Below are 17,584 nucleotides of genomic sequence, written 5' to 3'. Positions count from 1 at the left end.
TAACTGCTCTGCACAGAAAAACTCATTTAATCCTTACAAGTCTATGAGGCAAATACTCTTAAAATTCTGATTTCACAGGTGAGGAAACAGTGGCACAGAGAGGTTCAGTAACTTGCCCTTGGCCACACAGCTAGAAAGTAGCAGGCAGGATTTGAACCCAGGCAGTCAGGCTCCAGCATCTGTGCACCTGATCACACACTGCATTGCCTTGGCAAGCCGGCGTCAAACCACATATGCCCTTCTGGTCATGCTAAGGAGCACAGGGGATGGGGAGACCCTGGCGATTTAGATGGGAGGGAGAGCTGCTCAGACTGGCCTGTAGGAGGGCGAGCCTGGAGGCCATGGGGAGGATGGGTTTTAGGGGCAAGGCAGAGACAGCTTTTAGGAGGCTGCTACTGCAACCCAGGTGAGAAGAGGGCAAAAAAAGGGAGCTGGTTGGAAGGGAGAGGCTGGGTTTGAGAAAAACTGAGAAGGTAAACTTGCAAAATGTGGCGACTGGCAAGAAGCGAAGAGTTGGAAAGAGGGCGGTGCGAAGGGGGACTTCCCGGTTCCAGCTGGGTCCTCAGGTACCCAGCCCGGGAGAAAGGCTCTCGGGAGCCACAGTGAGCCCGGGTTGGGACACGCTACCTCTGAGGGGCCTGGGAGACACCCAGGTGGAGACGTGCTGCACTTACATAAGAGCCCCACTGCCTCCCACCCACCTGCCCTCTCCCCAGCCAACCATCACCCGGCCCCATCTTCCATAGCCACCTCAGAGCCACCTGCTTCCTGGAAAGCCCCCGTGCTTCCTCCGGCTTCCCAGGGCCCACGGTTCCCAGGCCCCTTCCCTGGGCAGCGGTTTGCCTCCTGTGGATGGAGGCATCACAGACCCCGCCTCCCACTTCTGGCCTACCCTCAGGCGGCAGCATGGGACTTTTCCATTCAGGTTTCCCCTGGCAGCAGTGGGGATGGTATCGCCTCTGTGTGATGACATGACCTGTGATTCCACCCCTAGCAAGTGAGCCTGCGCCCACTGAAGAAGACCCCAGGCTGATGCGCACGCGGGAGTTTCGAGTCACCCCTCGGGATTCCCTGAAGGCAGCCCCCGTGTCTGCGGTGGGAGAGGGGAGAAGAGCTGAGTGTGGAGGGGCTGGTGGAGGAGGATGTGTGGCTGGCAGTGCTTGGGATGGGAGGGGACCGAGGTGCACAGGAGTGACCTCTCTCTGGGCGTCAGGAGCCCTAGGTGCCAGTCCGGCCCTGCTACTGACTTGCCCTGTGACCCTGGGCACCGACACCCTTGCTCGGGTCTCCTTTGCCATATTTAGGCTGACCAACACAAGCTCCCAGCTGTGCCCCTCAGCCTCCCCCCTCCCAGAAGGGCAGCCTCACCCACCGTTGGGAGAGAGGAAGCCCACAGGGCTGCAGGGTGCAGGTCCGCGGGGAGGGGTTCTTGGCAGAAAGCTTGGAGAGGTGTTTTATCAACGAGCAGGACAATAGAGCGGCTTAGCACTGGGAGCTTATCCCACTTATTTCCCATCTGGGTCAGTGTGTCAGGGCATGCCGGGGCTGGGTGTCTACATTCGGTAAGCCTCTCCCCACAATGGCGTGCTCGGCAGCTGCAGTCACCTAGACCACGATGGTAATCCGCTCAGGAAAAGCCCAGCCCTGCCGCAGCCCGGCTAGGCTAGCAGGGGGCAGGGCACCTGCCCGCCTCTGCAGCCCCTCTTACTTGCCTGCTCCCCCTCGCTCGCCCAGCGTGTCACCTTCAGATGCCCTTCAGGCCCACTGACAAGAGGGTGTGCCAATGGATCACTCTCAACTGAAAGGAACAGAGTTAGACTCCAGGAAGAACTGTCTCAGGGTTGGAGTGGTTGAGTAAGGAGCAATGTGGTCTCTCTTTGTCTAAAGAATCTGAAAAATATGAGATATCTTCTTGTCTGAGGTAGAGGTTAGATGAGTGGAAGTTGGGCATGAGGGCAGGGAGATGGCCATTAAGCCTCCATAACTTTCTGGAAAAGAGTTGAGTGGGGGCTGGGAGAACTACACCAAAGCCTTGGGTGAGGAAGACCCCCAGGAATAGCCCTCCAAGACACAGCTCCCCTTTCCCACTTCAGGTAATGAATTTCACTGTGAATCCTGAGTCCTAGGTGTGCGTCTGACTATACAAACCTCTCTGACCCACTGTTTCTTCTTCTGTCACACAATTTTTAGGCGATAAAACGTCTCTGACCTGACACTCTCAGCATCTGATACTCTTCACTTCTCCCTCCATTTTGAATCTTCTCCCTCCATTACCAAAAGATGACATTCTTCAGGTTCTCCTTCTTCTTCCTTGTGAGGAATCTTTCATTTGCGGGAAACAGAAAACTCCTCTCAACTGGCTTAAATAACAAAGCACATTTATTCATTCACCAATGGTTCAGACAAGGCTTGGTGGAACAACTCTTGGATGTCACCAAGGGCCAAGTTTCTTGCCATCTCCAGCTCTGACTTCCTTAGCCTGAGGCCGGCTCCCCTTGGGGTCCCAGATGGGGGTCAAATGCTCTTGGTCCTACCTGCCTCTTTGTTCACGTACTGATGGAAGGAGCTTCTTTGTCCCGGCATGTCCATCAAAATTGCTGTAATTCTCTGATTGGCCTGACTTAGGACGAATGTCCCCCTTGAAGAAATCATGGGTGCCAGAGGGGAGCCATCTGCTATACTCGGGAGCTGCTAGGATGGGGAAGGAGGCTGACTGCTGGGGAGGCCCTGACACCCCCTGCCCCTGGGCCCTCCTCTTCTAGCTCCTCTCCCTGCCACCTCTCTCCACACTGCTTGCCTGGCAGCCACACTCCCTCTCAGGCTTCAGAGATCAGGTCCGTGTGGCCGATTCCCTCCTTTTCTATGTCTTGAGCCCTGACTCTCTGGCAACATCCTGCCATGCATCTTGATGTATGCAGAGAGCATTTCTACTTGATGTCCTCAAATGCATGCTCACATAAAAAGAATTAATCATCTTTTTCCTACCACTGTTCCCTCTCACGTGCACACTGCTAGACTCTCTGGTTATCCCCAAATTGTCCTTCTCCTTCACCCTCCCACATCACATCAGGCTCGATGCCCTGGCTGTTCTTCCAGAACCCATGCCCTCTCCATTGTATCTACAGTCCCTTTAAGCCTGGACCACAGAAACATCCCCCTCTTCTTGCTTCCCAATAAGCCCAGTCTCCTCATCACTTTCATGTCAGCCCTCCTGGCACACCATTGCTTCCTGTCACATTCTCCCTCAACAGCCTTCTATGTCTCCCCATTGCCCCCATGATCAAATCCACCTCCCTCAGCCTGGCATTTGAGCCTCCTTGTGAGGCAGCCTCCTCTAATTTGATGGGCTCCCATCTTGCCCCAACTCTGCCGTCTGTTACAAACCCATTTGGTTCACTGCAAACCTGCAAGACTGTGAGCATTCCCACCTCTTCATTCTCCTTCCTGCGGCTTCCCAAAGGCCCGCCTCCGGCCAGCCTTCCCTGACACTCCGCCCAGCAACCTCTCTTGTCATTGTCCCCCACCAAGCCTTACATCTGTGTGTGTGTGTGCCCATCTGCCCCTGTGTTCCCAACTGCATCAAAAGCCCCTGGACAGAACAGTCGTTGCCCTCAAATCCCTCGGTGAGCTTCTTCTCGGCAGAGATGTGCTCACGTGTGTGGAAGCACGTGGAACATTCCGAGTTCCGTCAGGGTAGGGGGGCATTGAGTGTTTCACCAGCCAGGAGGGCAGGGGCAGGATCACTGAGAGGAACTGCAGAAGGTGGAGCCTCTGGGAGGGTGTGGTCATTAAAGACAACCTGCTGACCAGGAGAGAGCCACACCTGGCTTCAGAAGGTACGAGAGGAGCTACGGTCCCAGCCACCTGCTAACCAGCTGTGGGAACCTGGGCACGTCACTTAACCTCTCTGAGCTTCAGGTCCCTCACTGGGACGAGGGGCATTATGCCACCTGCTCAGCCTGCGTCCAGGGTCATTGGAGGGTGACGTGAGGTGATGTGGAAATAGACTGGAGAAGGAGTGTTTACCCAGGGACCTGGCCTCAGTCGGGGGGACACAGAAAAGGCTAGAAAGAAGCCTGGCCTGCCCCAGCGGGAGGCTCTGCACCAGTCTGTCCCTCAGCAGGCCTTGGGGAAAACAGGAGCTGATCACCGGCCAGGGCTGTAAACAGCAGGGACCACACCTTTCCCCAGCAAGGAACCTGCAGACTCCATCTGACACCCTCCCGGCCGCCAGCAGGGCCTTCCTGCCCTCTGGTGGACACATTTGGGAGGTGCACCCACTTCTGTAGTCACAAGGCAGGCGCCAAGATCTGTGGATGTCAGGATGCCACTCTGCACCAAGCACTGTGCCATGAACTTCATCTTACAGAATCCTCAACAGTCCTTCGAGGTCTGCGTTATCATCTCATCTTACAGATGGAAAGGCTAAGGTTTAGAGGTGATGGCATTGCACCAGCCCACAAAGGTCATAATGGTGGAGCTGGGAGTCCCGGGCCAGAGTGTACCTGGCAGGGTCTGGGTCCCTTTAGATTCCCCTGGGGTGCTAGCTAGGGGCTGGGAAGATGTAGGGTCAGTGTTGGGAGAGTTTTGTAGTGGGAAAATCAGGGCAGTTGCTCTGGCCAAGGCCTCCGGAGAGCCCGCCTCTCCCACTCCTTTGTCACCCTTATGGCCTGCCGTTTGCCACCTGAACTTCCCCCAAAGGGATTCCCCTCCAACACGGGGTGGGTCCTGTGACCCAGGTCCTTTTGTCTAACGTAGGGGTCCCCAGACGTTTCTGTGAAAGGCCAGATAGTAAATAGTTTAAGCTTTGTGGGCCGTGTGGTCTCCATCGCCGTTGCAGCAGGAAGCAGGAAGCAGGAAGCAGTCCCAGACAATGCACAGTGAATGAGTGGCTGGGTCCTAATAAAACTTGATCTACGGACACTGAGATTTGAATTTCATGTAATTTTCAGGGGTCATGAAATATTGTTCTTTGAATTTTGTGTGTGTGTGTGTGTGTGTGAGGAAGATCAGCCCTGAGCTAACATCCATGCCAGTCCTCCTCTTTTTGCTGAGGAAGATCCGCTCTGGGCTAACATCCGTGCCCATCTTCCTCTACTTTATGTGGGACGCCGCCACAGCATGACTTAACAAGCGGTGCATCGGTGGGCGCCCAGGATCCGAAGCGGCAAACCTGGGGCCACCACAGCAGAGTGCGCACACTTAACCGCTGAGCCACCGGACCGGCCCCTTCTTTGAATTTTTCAACCATTTAAAGATGTAAAACCCCTTCTTAGCTTGTGGGCAGTACAACAGCAGGCAGGCAGTGGGCTATAATTTCCCGACCCCTGCTCTAAGATGCGGGAGTCTGTCTCCAAAGGATTCAGGCTTCGCCTCCTTGGTCTGACTGCTCTCGCTCTGTCCCTGGTTCCGTTTCTTCCTCCAGGCCCCTCGATGAGGCCAGAACATGGTCTCTCAGCCTCCCATCGCCTCCACCTTCTCTCCCCATGGGCACTGGTTCTTGCAGCTTCACTAGTCTGGGGCGGGGACTCCCAGCATCTGGCACCTTCCCCCACTCCTCAGCCAGAAAGCCTTTGTCCAGCCATCCGAGCTGGCTCGGCAGCCCTTCTGCTTGAGTAACCCTTCCGCATGCCCTTCTCCAAACCCCAGGAGTGACAGGGCACACCCCAGAAAGCACACTGGTGCTGCTGCCACTCTGACTTGGATCTCAGTCCTGACTCTGGCACCAGCCAGCGTGTGATCTCGATCTCGTCCTCCTCCAGGCACTCGTTCTGTCCGTGTCTTATGCTGCGTCATTAGAGAAGCAGAGGGGTGCTGTGACCTGAGAACTGAGTTAGGAGCCAGGACACCAGGTGGCTGGTTCTAGCTCTGCACGGAAGGGAGTTCCGGGGGCTGGGGTGTTACAGCCATTTGCGTCGGGGTACGCAGAACTGGATCTCAGAAGATATCAAGATTTAGGCAAAGAGTAGTAGATCTTAACTGTTCTCACCACAAAAGAAAGAAAAAGGTAACCCTGGCAGGTGACGGATGTGGTCGTCAATTCACAATGTATACTCGTATCCAATCACCACGTCCAACACCTTCAACTGACACAGTGTTGTACATCAATTACATCTCAGTAAAGCTGAGGCAAATGCTGGAAAAACAAAAAATATATATGTTTGGAGTCAACAGCTTGTAAATGGTCATATAGCCCTGGGAGAGGATGACATCACCAAAAGACTGAAAGGAGAGGAAAAGGGAATAATCCCGAAAAACACCCACAGAGCTGCTCTGAACCCTCTGTGGCCAGAAGGTGGCAGCATAGGCCACTAAGGGGGGTTCTAAGGGGCAGGAAAGAGGGGCCTAGGAGAGAAAGCTCCCTCCTGGGTGGGCAACAGTGCCTGGCACCTGGGCATGGGAGGGGAGGGGAGCTGAATCAGAGAGTGTATGTGTGTGTAGGAAGAAATATACATGGCTTTTTCCAACTAAAAACTGGATGGGCGTCAAGCAGGTGTTTAATTGCCAAGAGCACTGAGCTAGGAGCCCAGAAGGTAGCACTCATTTGGGAAGGAGTGGAGGAGCACAGGCTACCTGCTCCCAGGCTGCCTAGGTTGATATCCCAGCACAAATTACTTAACCTTTCTGTGTTTCAGTTTCTTCAACATTAAATAGGGACAACGAGAGTATCTATCTCCATAGGGCTATGTATTAGATGAGTGGATACATGAAAAGCTCTTAGAACAGTGGTTGGTGCATAGAAAGTGCTTAATAAGTCTTAGCAAGTAACGTTATCTTTAAGATTCCACAATGAATGGGAAACCCTCTGGGTCCCTCCTTCCCATGAGGAGGCCCCAGGATCTCAGCCAGGGACTCAGCAAGGTAGCAGCCATGTCAGGTCAGCCATTGGGAAAGAATCCTGGCAGAAGCACAGCATATCTTGCCACCCCAAGAGCTTCCGACTTCAGAGGCCATGCCCAACAGTAGAGTCAGAGGGCACATACCTCGTACTCTGATGCCCTTCTTACCAGGATCTAGCACCTCCCTTCACCAGTCTCCAGGAGGGATTAGAGCTAGAATAGTCCCAAATGTGTGTGTGTATATAGAAGCGGGTGTGGGGTGGGGGGGGTGGGGGGGGTGGGAGGGGTGGGAGGGCAGACTGTCTCTCTTTTCCTCACCACTCCCACTACCCTAGTTTGTCTCTGATCTTGAAGTCAAATGATGGGATGGAAAGACCTCTGGGCTGGGCATTAGGTGACCCAGGTTCCAGTCCTGACTGTGTTACTTTGGGTGACATACTTTCCCTCTCTGACCTCAGTTACTCGAAGGTCCTTCTGGCTCTGATATTTCACGGTCTTCGGGTGGGCTTGTGTTTCCTCTTCCCGGTCCTGCAGCTCCACCGCAGACTCCTCTTCCACTGTCTTCTCCCTCCCCCTCCCCCTCCCCCACCCGGCTCCAGCGTCCTGTAAAAGGCTCCTAGACCTACAGATGGGTTAAGTCTTCTGGGAGGGAAGGAGAGAAGACAGACAGCCTCCCAGCCTATCAGTTTCCATTTCCCCTGCAGTGATGCTTCACACGGCTCAGTAGGTGGGCCCAGACTGCCAATTTAGCAAACGCTGGGCCCCTGGGAACACAAGTCTAAAAACAGCTAAGGGGCAGACGCTGGAAGGTCGGATGCCTCAGAGCAGTCTGCATCGGAGGGCGGGGTGGCCTTCAGCTCTGCCTCCAGTTCCAGCTCTGGGACAGGCAGCCTGCCCTGGCATCATTTCCTGACCTTATCGCTCAGAGCTCTGGCTCCGCCCTGAGCCCAGCAGGTGGGGAGGGGCCCCGACACTGCTGGCCAATGGAGGAAGGGGGCGGGTGGAGGCACCCAACCTCACAGGGCATGTAATACCTAATGGGGCTGGGGACTTCAGGGAGACCGCCCTCAATTGCCAGGAGCCAGGGTGCCCGGTTCCCCCCAAAAGTCCCTCTCCTCAGAACCAGCAGGAGCGTGGCCTTCTCCCGCCACACTGGAGATGCTGGAAGCCGAAGGAGGCATCTTTCTGTCTGACTCTCTAATTTCTCATAAGCCACAGCACGAGGCCTGGAGGATGGGCAGAGAGACGTTTCCTGGGCATAGAAAATCATGGAATGATAAAATGTGGCTTATTCCAGAGGCGGGGGCACAGCTAATCCTTTCTGATTCACAGAAAAGAACCCAGATATTAAACAGGATTGGCTGGGTAATTTGAGGGACCCAACGCAGTGAAAACGCAGGGCCCCTTGTTCAAAAAGTATTAAGAATTTCAAGGGGCCAGCCTGGTAGCGTAGTGGTTAAGATTGTGTGCTCTGTTTTGGCGGCCCAGGATTTGCAGGTTTGGATCCTGGGCACGGACCTATGCACTGCTCATCAAGCCATGCTGCGGCAGCGTCCCATACAACGTTGAAGAAGATGGGCACGGATGTTAGCCCAGGGCCAATCTTCCTCAGCAAAAGGAGGAGGATTGGCAACAGATGTTAGCCCAGGGCTAATCTTCCTCACAAAAAAAAAAAAAAACAATTTCAAGGAGGCAACAATAAAGCATTAACCCAAACGTGGGGCCTCCTGCGTGTGGGGCTCTTCTGAACACAGGGCTGTGTTCAACTGCATGAACGCGTACCCGTGAAGCCAGCCCTGCCAAGAATGATTGTCTATTAAGCACCTACTGTGTACCAGACACTTTACATGCATTATCTCATTTAATCCTCAAACAGCTCTGTGAAGTAGGCGTGATTAGGTTCTCTTTATGGATGAGCAGAATCAGACTCCAAGAAGTTAAACAGCTTGCCCGAGGTCACACATGCTGAATCCAGAGTCTTCTGAGGCCAGAGCAGGTGTTCTTCTTTTGAGTGGTGCTGCCTCTGATCCACAGTCTGGGGGGCCGCTGGGATCATAGCATGTGAGAGTGGGCACTCTGTGGATGTGGCAGACTCCCTCCCCTGGTTTGACCTGCCTAGTGCTGGAGGGCCTGGAGCCTCGCTTGAGCATCAGGGCATTGCAGAAAGCACATGTGCTGTGGCTCAGGCTGACCTGGGTGTGTATTCAGCTCTGCTTCTCACTAAGTGACTAGGAAACCTCTTTAAGCTTCCGTTTCCTCATCTGTACAATGGGATAACAGTATCTACTTTATGTTATCATGAGGATTAACTCTGACCTATCTAAAGTGCCTGACACATAACAGGTGCCCAGTGAAGTCAATTCTCGTCGGGAAAACATATCAGCTGCCACCCCCTGCCCCACACTTTTTCTCTCTCTTGGCAAGCCCCACTCTCTACCTGCTCTCTGCCCTTCTCTAAGGAGGCTGAATTCGCTCCATCCCTAGGGCTTCTTCTCCTCCAGTCCAGCTGGCAAGGGAGAGCCCCCAACGGCCTCTCCTTTAAATGACCTGCAGGGTACATAGAGTTTCTAGGCTTATTGCTAATCACACCAGGGAGAATTAAAATGCCAAATGTGGGGAAATTACAAAGGTTTTGGATTCTCACAGAGTCGCGGTGGGTCTGAGTCTTTTCTGAGGCGGCAGCTGCTGGCCCTGAGGTTCATGCACTCCCTGCTTTCATTCCTCAGTGGGGTCTCACCCAAGTCCCCCTTCTTTCCTCCTTGTCTCTTTCCAGGGAAAAGCAGGCTGACCCCTTCCTGATGAAGCCCTCCTTCCCCTAGAAACCTCCCCCTGGGGCACCTGGACAGGACCTGGGGGCCTTTCTGTCTCAAGGGAGGGGTTAGGGGTTCTGACAGCTCCTGGCTGAGGTCCCCCATCTGCTTGACTTTCAGTCCTCTCGGGGACAGTTCCCTGAGGACAAAGTCCCCTTCCAGTCACTCCTGGCCCATGCGAGAAAGAGGAGGTAGATGGTTGGGTGGGGGGATACCTAAGGTCTGAGAAATCCTCTAGTACCTGAGAAAAGAGAGGAAATTCTCCCCTCCTCTCCCTTCCCTTCCCCCAGAACCCAGCTGACGGCAGCTTCAGGCCACCTGGGGTGCTGCCCGCCCCTTTGCCCTCTCTCCAGGAGTAAATATTGGATCAGGTTCAGTCACCAGCTGTTTAACGAAGAGCGAAGTCGTGGGTTCATAACTTGCTGGGATCTTGGGGAAGAAATGCTGAGCAGCATTAGTGCCCTGGAGGGACTGTGAGCAAACTCCCTGGGGCAAACGGTAGGCCTGCTGGGTCCAGACTGTTCACGCAGCGCTTCCTTCCCCTGGCTACACCAGGCACTGCCAGGTACCGCCTGTGAAGCTGGGCTGGACACCTGGAGTAGCTGGTCCCTGCAATGGGTTTTTCTTGCATGCTATTTGGCATTCTGGTCTGACTTGGGGCAGCCTGGTATATTCAGGTATGGTACTTGGTCACACCTATTCACTCTGGTAGACTTGCCACCACTGGCTGGCCACTCAGGTGCATTTTCACCTGGCAGTCCCTGACACGTTCAGGTGCATTTTGATTGGGCATATCTGTTTATTTGGGTGTAGGGTCCCTGGACCTAGCTGATCATTCAGGTGTGTCTGAGCTGAGCAGGCCCGGTATCTGCTCTATCACCCAGACAGGGTGTGTCCCTGGGAGGCCCTGGTAATCCACACCATTCTGGTCACAGGCTCACCCCAGAGAAAAAGGGATTGTGTGTATAGCCCCCTACCTCTTCCCCACTCCTCCAGGTGGGCCCCCAACCCCGGGCCTGTGCAGGTTCCTGACCTCCGCTGACCTCTCCCATCTGCCAGGCGCCACTCTCATCCCGCAGGCCACACCTGGCTGCCCTGGGGCCCCAGCCCCTCCTAGGCTGCAGGAAAAGGGGAAGCTCGTCAGGGAGGAGCCCCCAGGGAAATTAGCTGTGGCTCCTGGGAACAACGGTCCCCAGGGCTGGGTTCACAAGGTGTGGTGACCAGGGGCACCCTGCTGGTCCCAGCAGGCCCTAGGCTGGTTCCTCCAGGCCAAGGCGGGAGTGGGGCAGCTGTGCCCTCTGCCCCGGGCACATGCCCCACGCCTGGCCGAGGGCCCCTGAGGGGTTGAGATTTTGAGAGAGAATTGAGAGGAGCACAGCCCGCCCAGGCATTTCTCCGGGCTGTGCTGACCTCAGAGGCCAGCACTGTGAGTCACCACCAGTAGGCTGTCCTCACCCTCGCTACTCAGATTTGGGGAGGCAGGGAGGGGTGGCAGTGTGGGCCTGGGGCCAATCAGAGCAGGATAAGTACCAGGGGAGAAGGGCAGGGGCCGGGGGTTTCTGTGCACTTTTCTGACCCTGTCAGCAGAGTTAATTCCCTGGGCTGTAGCTGGGCACTGGCCACCAATCCATCTGCTCAGTTTTAACATAAAATGCCTTGCAAATGTCTGCCAAGCAGCATCCACATCTTCTGTCCATGCCCTGGTTTCAGAGGCTCTGGCCTCTGGGTCTCCCTGTCTCTGCCCCCAGTATACTCGCCTTCTTGCCTGTGCAGAATGATTTTCTCTGTGGCTCTGTCCTTCTCCATCAGGATCCAGCTGCTAGAGCTGGAGCTTCAAGCTTGGAACATCACATCACCCAGGCCCAAGCCACTCAGGCAGAGGACCCAGAGAGCTCTGGAGGGATGTGGGCGCTCCCCTTTCCAGGCCCCGGGCAGCTGCCTTCTCTCCAATCTCCTCTCTCCTGCTCCATCCTTACTCTGGGCTCTGGGCAGCAGCAGTTGGGTAGGTTACAGAAGCCCTGGAGCATCTTCTCTATCCTTCAGCTAATGGTCACGGTTGGCTGGAGACATCTGGGCATCCAGGGCAGGCCGATCACTTGGCACCTCTTCATCAGGATATCTTCAATATTTGTGCAAAGTGGATTTAGAAAAGTGGTCAAGGGCTTGGTGCGGGTGGGCAGAGAAGAACTGCTGGGCCAGCCTTGGCCCCTCTTGCCTCCCAATTGGTTTAAGTTCCCCACTTAATGAAGCAAAAGCTCTGCTGTTTAGCCAACCCCACCATCTCATCACTAGAGCCATCTTGACTGTGAAGGGAGCTCACCTCCACCGTAAGAGGCTTGTCAAGTGATTTCTCCTACACATATGAGATTTACATTTCCAGGGCTGTCCCGAGCACCTGGCAACGAGGGCCTCTGGGGCCATCTTGTCCAGCCCCCTGACTGCTCCCCTTGCCCCAGCATCCATTCCTGTCAGCCGCTGTCTGGGTCAAACCAATGGAGGGTTTGTGTGTGTGTGTGTGTGTGTGTGTGTGTGTAGGCACACGTGTGTGTGGTGGGGGTGCTTAGATGTTCTCAGACAAATCCGGAGCAGAGACTTCATGACCTCCCCTCTTTCTAGGACGTCACTTCCTAAAGTCCAACTCAGAATCTCCTGTAGAAGCCAATTCAGCCTACTTGCTCTGCGTGGGTGGGTCCTGGGTGGCCAGGTAGGGACAAGGTGGGGCCCTCCTCTCACTCCATGCCCTTTCACTTCCTTTCCCTGAGGACTTCCCAAATCTCCTCCCGAGGTCATGGGAGGGCTCCAGGGCTCCCCACTCACAACTCACACCCCTCTATTTCCCTTCCCCCAGCAGGGCCTGGAGCAAGGCCTCCCCAGTGCTCTGCCCCTCCCCATTGCCTCCCTATCCCCCCAGGAGGGGCAGGCGGGTGCCTGGAAGAGACAGGGATTTTGTGTTTAATCATGGAGCAGGCGCTTGGCACCGAGGCGGCTCCCAGCAGGGTGTGCAGCATCTCTCCGCACCCTGGCTAATGAGACGGTCCAGCCCGCTGACAGAGGCAGGCTCTGTAATTTACGGGGCCGAATTGCTGTGGAGGTTGTTGCTTTTTAATGCCATCAGGAGCAAAAGCCTTCTTCTTTTTTTTTTAATCTGTCCAACTGGGAGAAATGGAGTTCTGGTCTCTCCTAATGTGTTGTCCAACCTGGACACTCTACCCAATGTCACCAGGGGGTCCGTTCAAATGTCCTCTGAGCGACTGTTCAGAGCAGGGTCCTGAGGGGCTGCGGAGAGGAGACTCAAGGAGCCCCGACCGCACCTCACACTAACTCCCTTGAGCACCGTCGTAGCACGCTGCCACAGGCAACACACAGGTCAGCCTCACCACGGGACCGCGGGCTCCTAATCTTTTCTGGATCATAGAACCCTTTGAGAGTCTCACAAAAGCTCCCCTCTCTCAGTGAATAACAGCTAACATAAATTGTCCTCTTAGCATGTTCCAAGCACTGTGCTAAGTTATTTACCTACATGTCCCATTCAACCCTCACCGTGACCCTATGAGAGAGGTGCTGTATTCTCCCCAATCTACAGATTAGGAAATTGAGGCACAGAGTGGGGAATAATTTCCCCTATCACACTGATAGGACTTGAATCCAGCAGATGGACTCCACTTGATCACGGTCATTTGTAGAGACTCTCTCTTTAGAAACACGCAGTCTCTGTCTCTCTCACACACACACATGCACACACTCACAGTCAATCTTGGCACATCACATTATGGGTTTTCACAGACTTGCTGGAGCCCTGCGTGGGCTCCCGCCCGCTGCTCCGGGGTATAAACTCCCAGCATTAAGGCCTGAACCCAGACTGCATGACACCTGAGGGCGGGGGCTGTGCCTGTCCCCTGACTCCTGGAGAAGCAGCACTTAATCTGTGTTTGCTGAAGGAAGGAAAGGGGGATGCAAGGGAGGCAGAGGGCAGGGAATGATCTCTGCCTTCAAGAAGTTCAGGATCTAATTAGTTGGACAAGATACACAAACTAAAAGAAGATTTTTAAGTAACAGCTCAAAAGAAAAGAGGGGCCACCACCAGTCCACAGATCCATCGTGCTTACTGGACAAAATACACAGATACAGGGAACAGAGGGCCACTGGTGCCGCGGGGATCTGGGTGGTGGGAGGACCAGTCGGGTGACAGAGGTGGTGTGCCTGGAGCCCTTCAGGAAGAAGTCAACAAGGTGTACATGGTGTTCCCGACATCGGCATTGTTTGCTTTCTCTCCAGGGCGGCGGGGGCAGGAGACGCGGTCTGGTAGGCTGGCGCGATCCTCAGGTCCTGCCTGCTTCCCTCCTCGCGGCACAGTGACCAGTGCCCCTAGTCTCCCTTCCCCACCTTCCATTCACTCCTCAGCCTCCACATTCAGGCTTCTGGCCAGCCCGCACTTCCAGAACTGCCCTTGTTAAGGTCAGCAATCTAGGGGGACCGCCCATCTCCATTTGCCCCGGACTTTCAATTTTAGAACGGGACAGCCCCAGACAAACTGGGACTGGTGGTGTATTGGGAGACATGCAATGAGAGAAGTATTAGACAGAACAGAAGAGCTTCAGACTTCGGAGTGATCAAGATATCCGGACAGCAGCCAGGACCCTGTCAAGGAGGTGGTGACTCCTAAACTGGGCTTTGAAGAACGAATCGGAGTTTACTAGGTAACAGAGAAGGAGGAAGCCTCTCCAGTGGTGGGAACAACATGTGCTAAGTCATTGAAGCAGTGAAATACAGTGGAGTGTGCAAGGGAAGAACATGAAGCTTGACGTGGGCGGCCATACGCCAATGCGGGGGAGGCAGAGGCCGGGCCACAAAGGGCCTCATATGCCAGGCCTCCCCAAGCAAGTCCTGAATGAGCTTAAAGAGGCCCATAGCTCCCCAAAATGCCATACGTACGTGTTTTTGATTCTAGGCAGGGAGCTCCTTGGCTTTCACCAGGTTTTGAAGGAGAGGACCCCAAGGCCCACTGGTGGGAACCATCAGAAGCAGCTGGGCCAGGAGCCCATTGTTAGATTTTCATTTTTGATTAAGATCTCTTTGGTAGCCGACTGAAGGGAGGATGCTGAAGTATGGAAACCAGATGCCAGTTTACCAGTGGGGCCCATAGGGTCTGAGCCTCAGCCCTCTTCCTTAGCCCTGAGCAAAGTCTCCCCAAGGCTGTCTGCCACCCCATAGGCATCTGCCTCCAGCCTAGCCAACAGGTCTCCTAGACATTTCCAAACATCTCCACCAACATGTCCACCGGCCACAGCTGAAGTCAACGTCCGTGCCTGGCACATGGGAGACATCAGGTAAATGTTTTCCAATTGAATTGAGGTCCAACTCTACCATGAACTCATGAGCTGGATTTTAGGGTTTGATTTTAGGTCTTTCTGGGGATCAATCAATTCTCTTTTATCCAGAAGTCTCAAAATTCTTAAGGTTTTCTGAAAAAAAATCTATAGTTCCTATCCTATTTATTAGTTGAAAAGTAATTGCATGCTCTAAGCACATACTATAATACAAGTAGGAGTCTTTGACCCCATCTATAGGTGAGCAAACTGAGGCCCCCGGCTAAAAAAATGGGCCTAGAAAGCCCAGGTGAACCAGCTTGCTCTCTTCTCCCCAACCCTGCGTGGGGACCTCACAGTGACCCGGCCTCAGCCAGAGGTGCCTGGATCCCCACCCCAGTGACCGCTCCAGCCTGTTGCTACTGGCGGGCCACTGCCCATTTTCTCTGCTCTATGTGGTGGTTTTGTTGCTGTGGCAATGCAGCAACCTGAAGTGTGTGTGTGTGTGTGTGTGTGTGTGTGTGTGTGTGTGTGTGTGGTGTGTTGAGAGGCACTGCAGGGTGGGGTTCTAATTGGTTTGATGGTTGCTAGGGTCAACAGGGCTGTGATTGGCTGACTCTGTTTCTGTGCCCACCCTGTCCTAGAACCCTCTGGGGATGCAGCTGTTGCCCCATCTGAAGTCTGGAGTGGTTGTGCATGGTGTGTGCTTGTGCACGTGTGTACACGCATGCACAAGTGCACACACGCCTGTACATTGAGCACAAACAGTGAGGAGATGACATGATGCCCGGTGCAGCGACAAAGTGGAAACGCCTGGGCTTTCTCGTGGAATCACGCTGGAACCAGGTAAATGGCATTTATCTCATAATCATCTCCACTCTCCATAAATCACTGGAAAACAACGGCCTGGGTTTATTCAGAGGAAGAGTAAGAATTGGCTGAGTCCAGCCAAGTCCTGCTGTCCCCATTCACTAGTACACGTCTAAGGAGCTAGGCCACAGGGGGTTGGTCCATGGGCTCAGGTCTCTGCTGCCATTCTCCCTCTTCCCTGCGAAGGACATACCTGCTCTTGCGGAGAGCTCCTCTCTGTTCTTAGTTTCCCATTCCTCCTGTCTTCACTTGTCTCCCAGAACCCTAAGAAGGGCTCTTTGGCCCAACGCTAACGAGCTCACGCACATGCAGATCTTTTCACAGTTCACAAAGCACTTTCACATTCACACTCCCATTGAATCCTGCTGAGAGGCGGGCGTTCACATTATGCCCATTTTGCAGAGGAGGAAAACTGAGGCCCAGATAAACGAAATGACTCCTGCACCTCAGGGGCAGAGTCAGGCCTCTGGGCCTCCTGGGTGTCCCTGCAGTGCTTTTCTAAGACTGTGCCCGCATGAGTGCCTGCATGAGGACCAGAAGGGAGGAGAGCCTGTGGCAACATGCAAAAACGAGATTCTCTGCTGGCTGAACTCTCCCTGTCTGGATGCTGTGCCTCTCAGGCGAAAGTGGGGCGGGCTTGAACTTTGGTTTTTCAGAATCTATTCGAATGCACTACCCACACAATCTGTGAAGAGAGCTGTTTCCAGCTTCCCCACTCAGCCCTCAGGCACCCAGGGACGGCTGTCCTATCTGCAGAGCAGTGGCATGTCACTGGCAGTGGGGGGAGAGATGGGATCAGAGTGGGGAGTGGGCTGGGCTGCTGCCAGGGATCCCCATTGTCATGATGCTCCAGCCTGCCAGCATGCAGTGCTAGGGCCACCAGGGCGTCTCAGGAATGCCACAGACCCTTTAGGCTACAGAGGGGAGGGGCTTGCAGGGCCTACAGAGGAGGGGCCCCAGGAGCCAGGGTGCCAGGGGTGACCCCCAGCTGAGAGTCTCTTGTCTGACCCTCTGCAAGGAGGCAGTTATTGGGCTGCAGAGAAGGAAACAAGCATTGACTGGGTGCCAAAGTCACATTTCATTGAAACCTCACAACAGCCCCACCAGAGAGGGACTATTGCCATCTCCACGTTACAGACAGGAAAGCCAGGTCCCGTCTGTAATGCCCAGGTAACTGCCCAAGGTCACACAGTCTATGTGGCTTTAAAGCTCAAGGTCTTGCTTGGTGGGGCAGCAGGGCGGGAGCCCCTCCTCAGTGGAGGACCTAGGTAGTGCTGCTTCTACTAAGCTGGGCTTGTTGAGAGATACACGGAAAGAAAATTGGCATGAAAGAAGGGCGGGGGACCCCAAAGAGTTTGGAGGGAATTTTCAGAAGGGCACCGATAGGGAGCAGAAAAACTAGGATGGCCCAAACAGCGCACATACATAGGCTCCCTATCCAGCTAGTAAGCTCCACGCACGTGCCTGGTCACTCTTACCTGGTTCCCCCTTCTACCTGCCCATCGCTCATGTCCTTCCCTGGAGCTGCCCAGGCTCCACCAGCCATTCTCCGGGCTCCATTCACACACCCATCTGCAGCCCATTCCCTTCCCCGACCCCTGAAGAGCAAGGCACACCTTCAAAACTGAAGACTTCCAAGATTCTGAAATGCAATCCCAGGTCAGGGGGTGACCCGTGATGTGACAGTCTCTGACCCAGTAGCTGATCCTACATCATTTAAGCTGTCACCTCTCCTCTGTGAAGCTGTCCCTGATTCTCT

Source organism: Diceros bicornis, chromosome 4 (assembly GCF_020826845.1).
Source record: "Diceros bicornis minor isolate mBicDic1 chromosome 4, mDicBic1.mat.cur, whole genome shotgun sequence".
Taxonomy (NCBI): domain Eukaryota; kingdom Metazoa; phylum Chordata; class Mammalia; order Perissodactyla; family Rhinocerotidae; genus Diceros; species Diceros bicornis.
The sequence above is the reverse complement of the archived record's forward strand: the minus strand, read 5'-3'. Positions refer to the sequence as shown.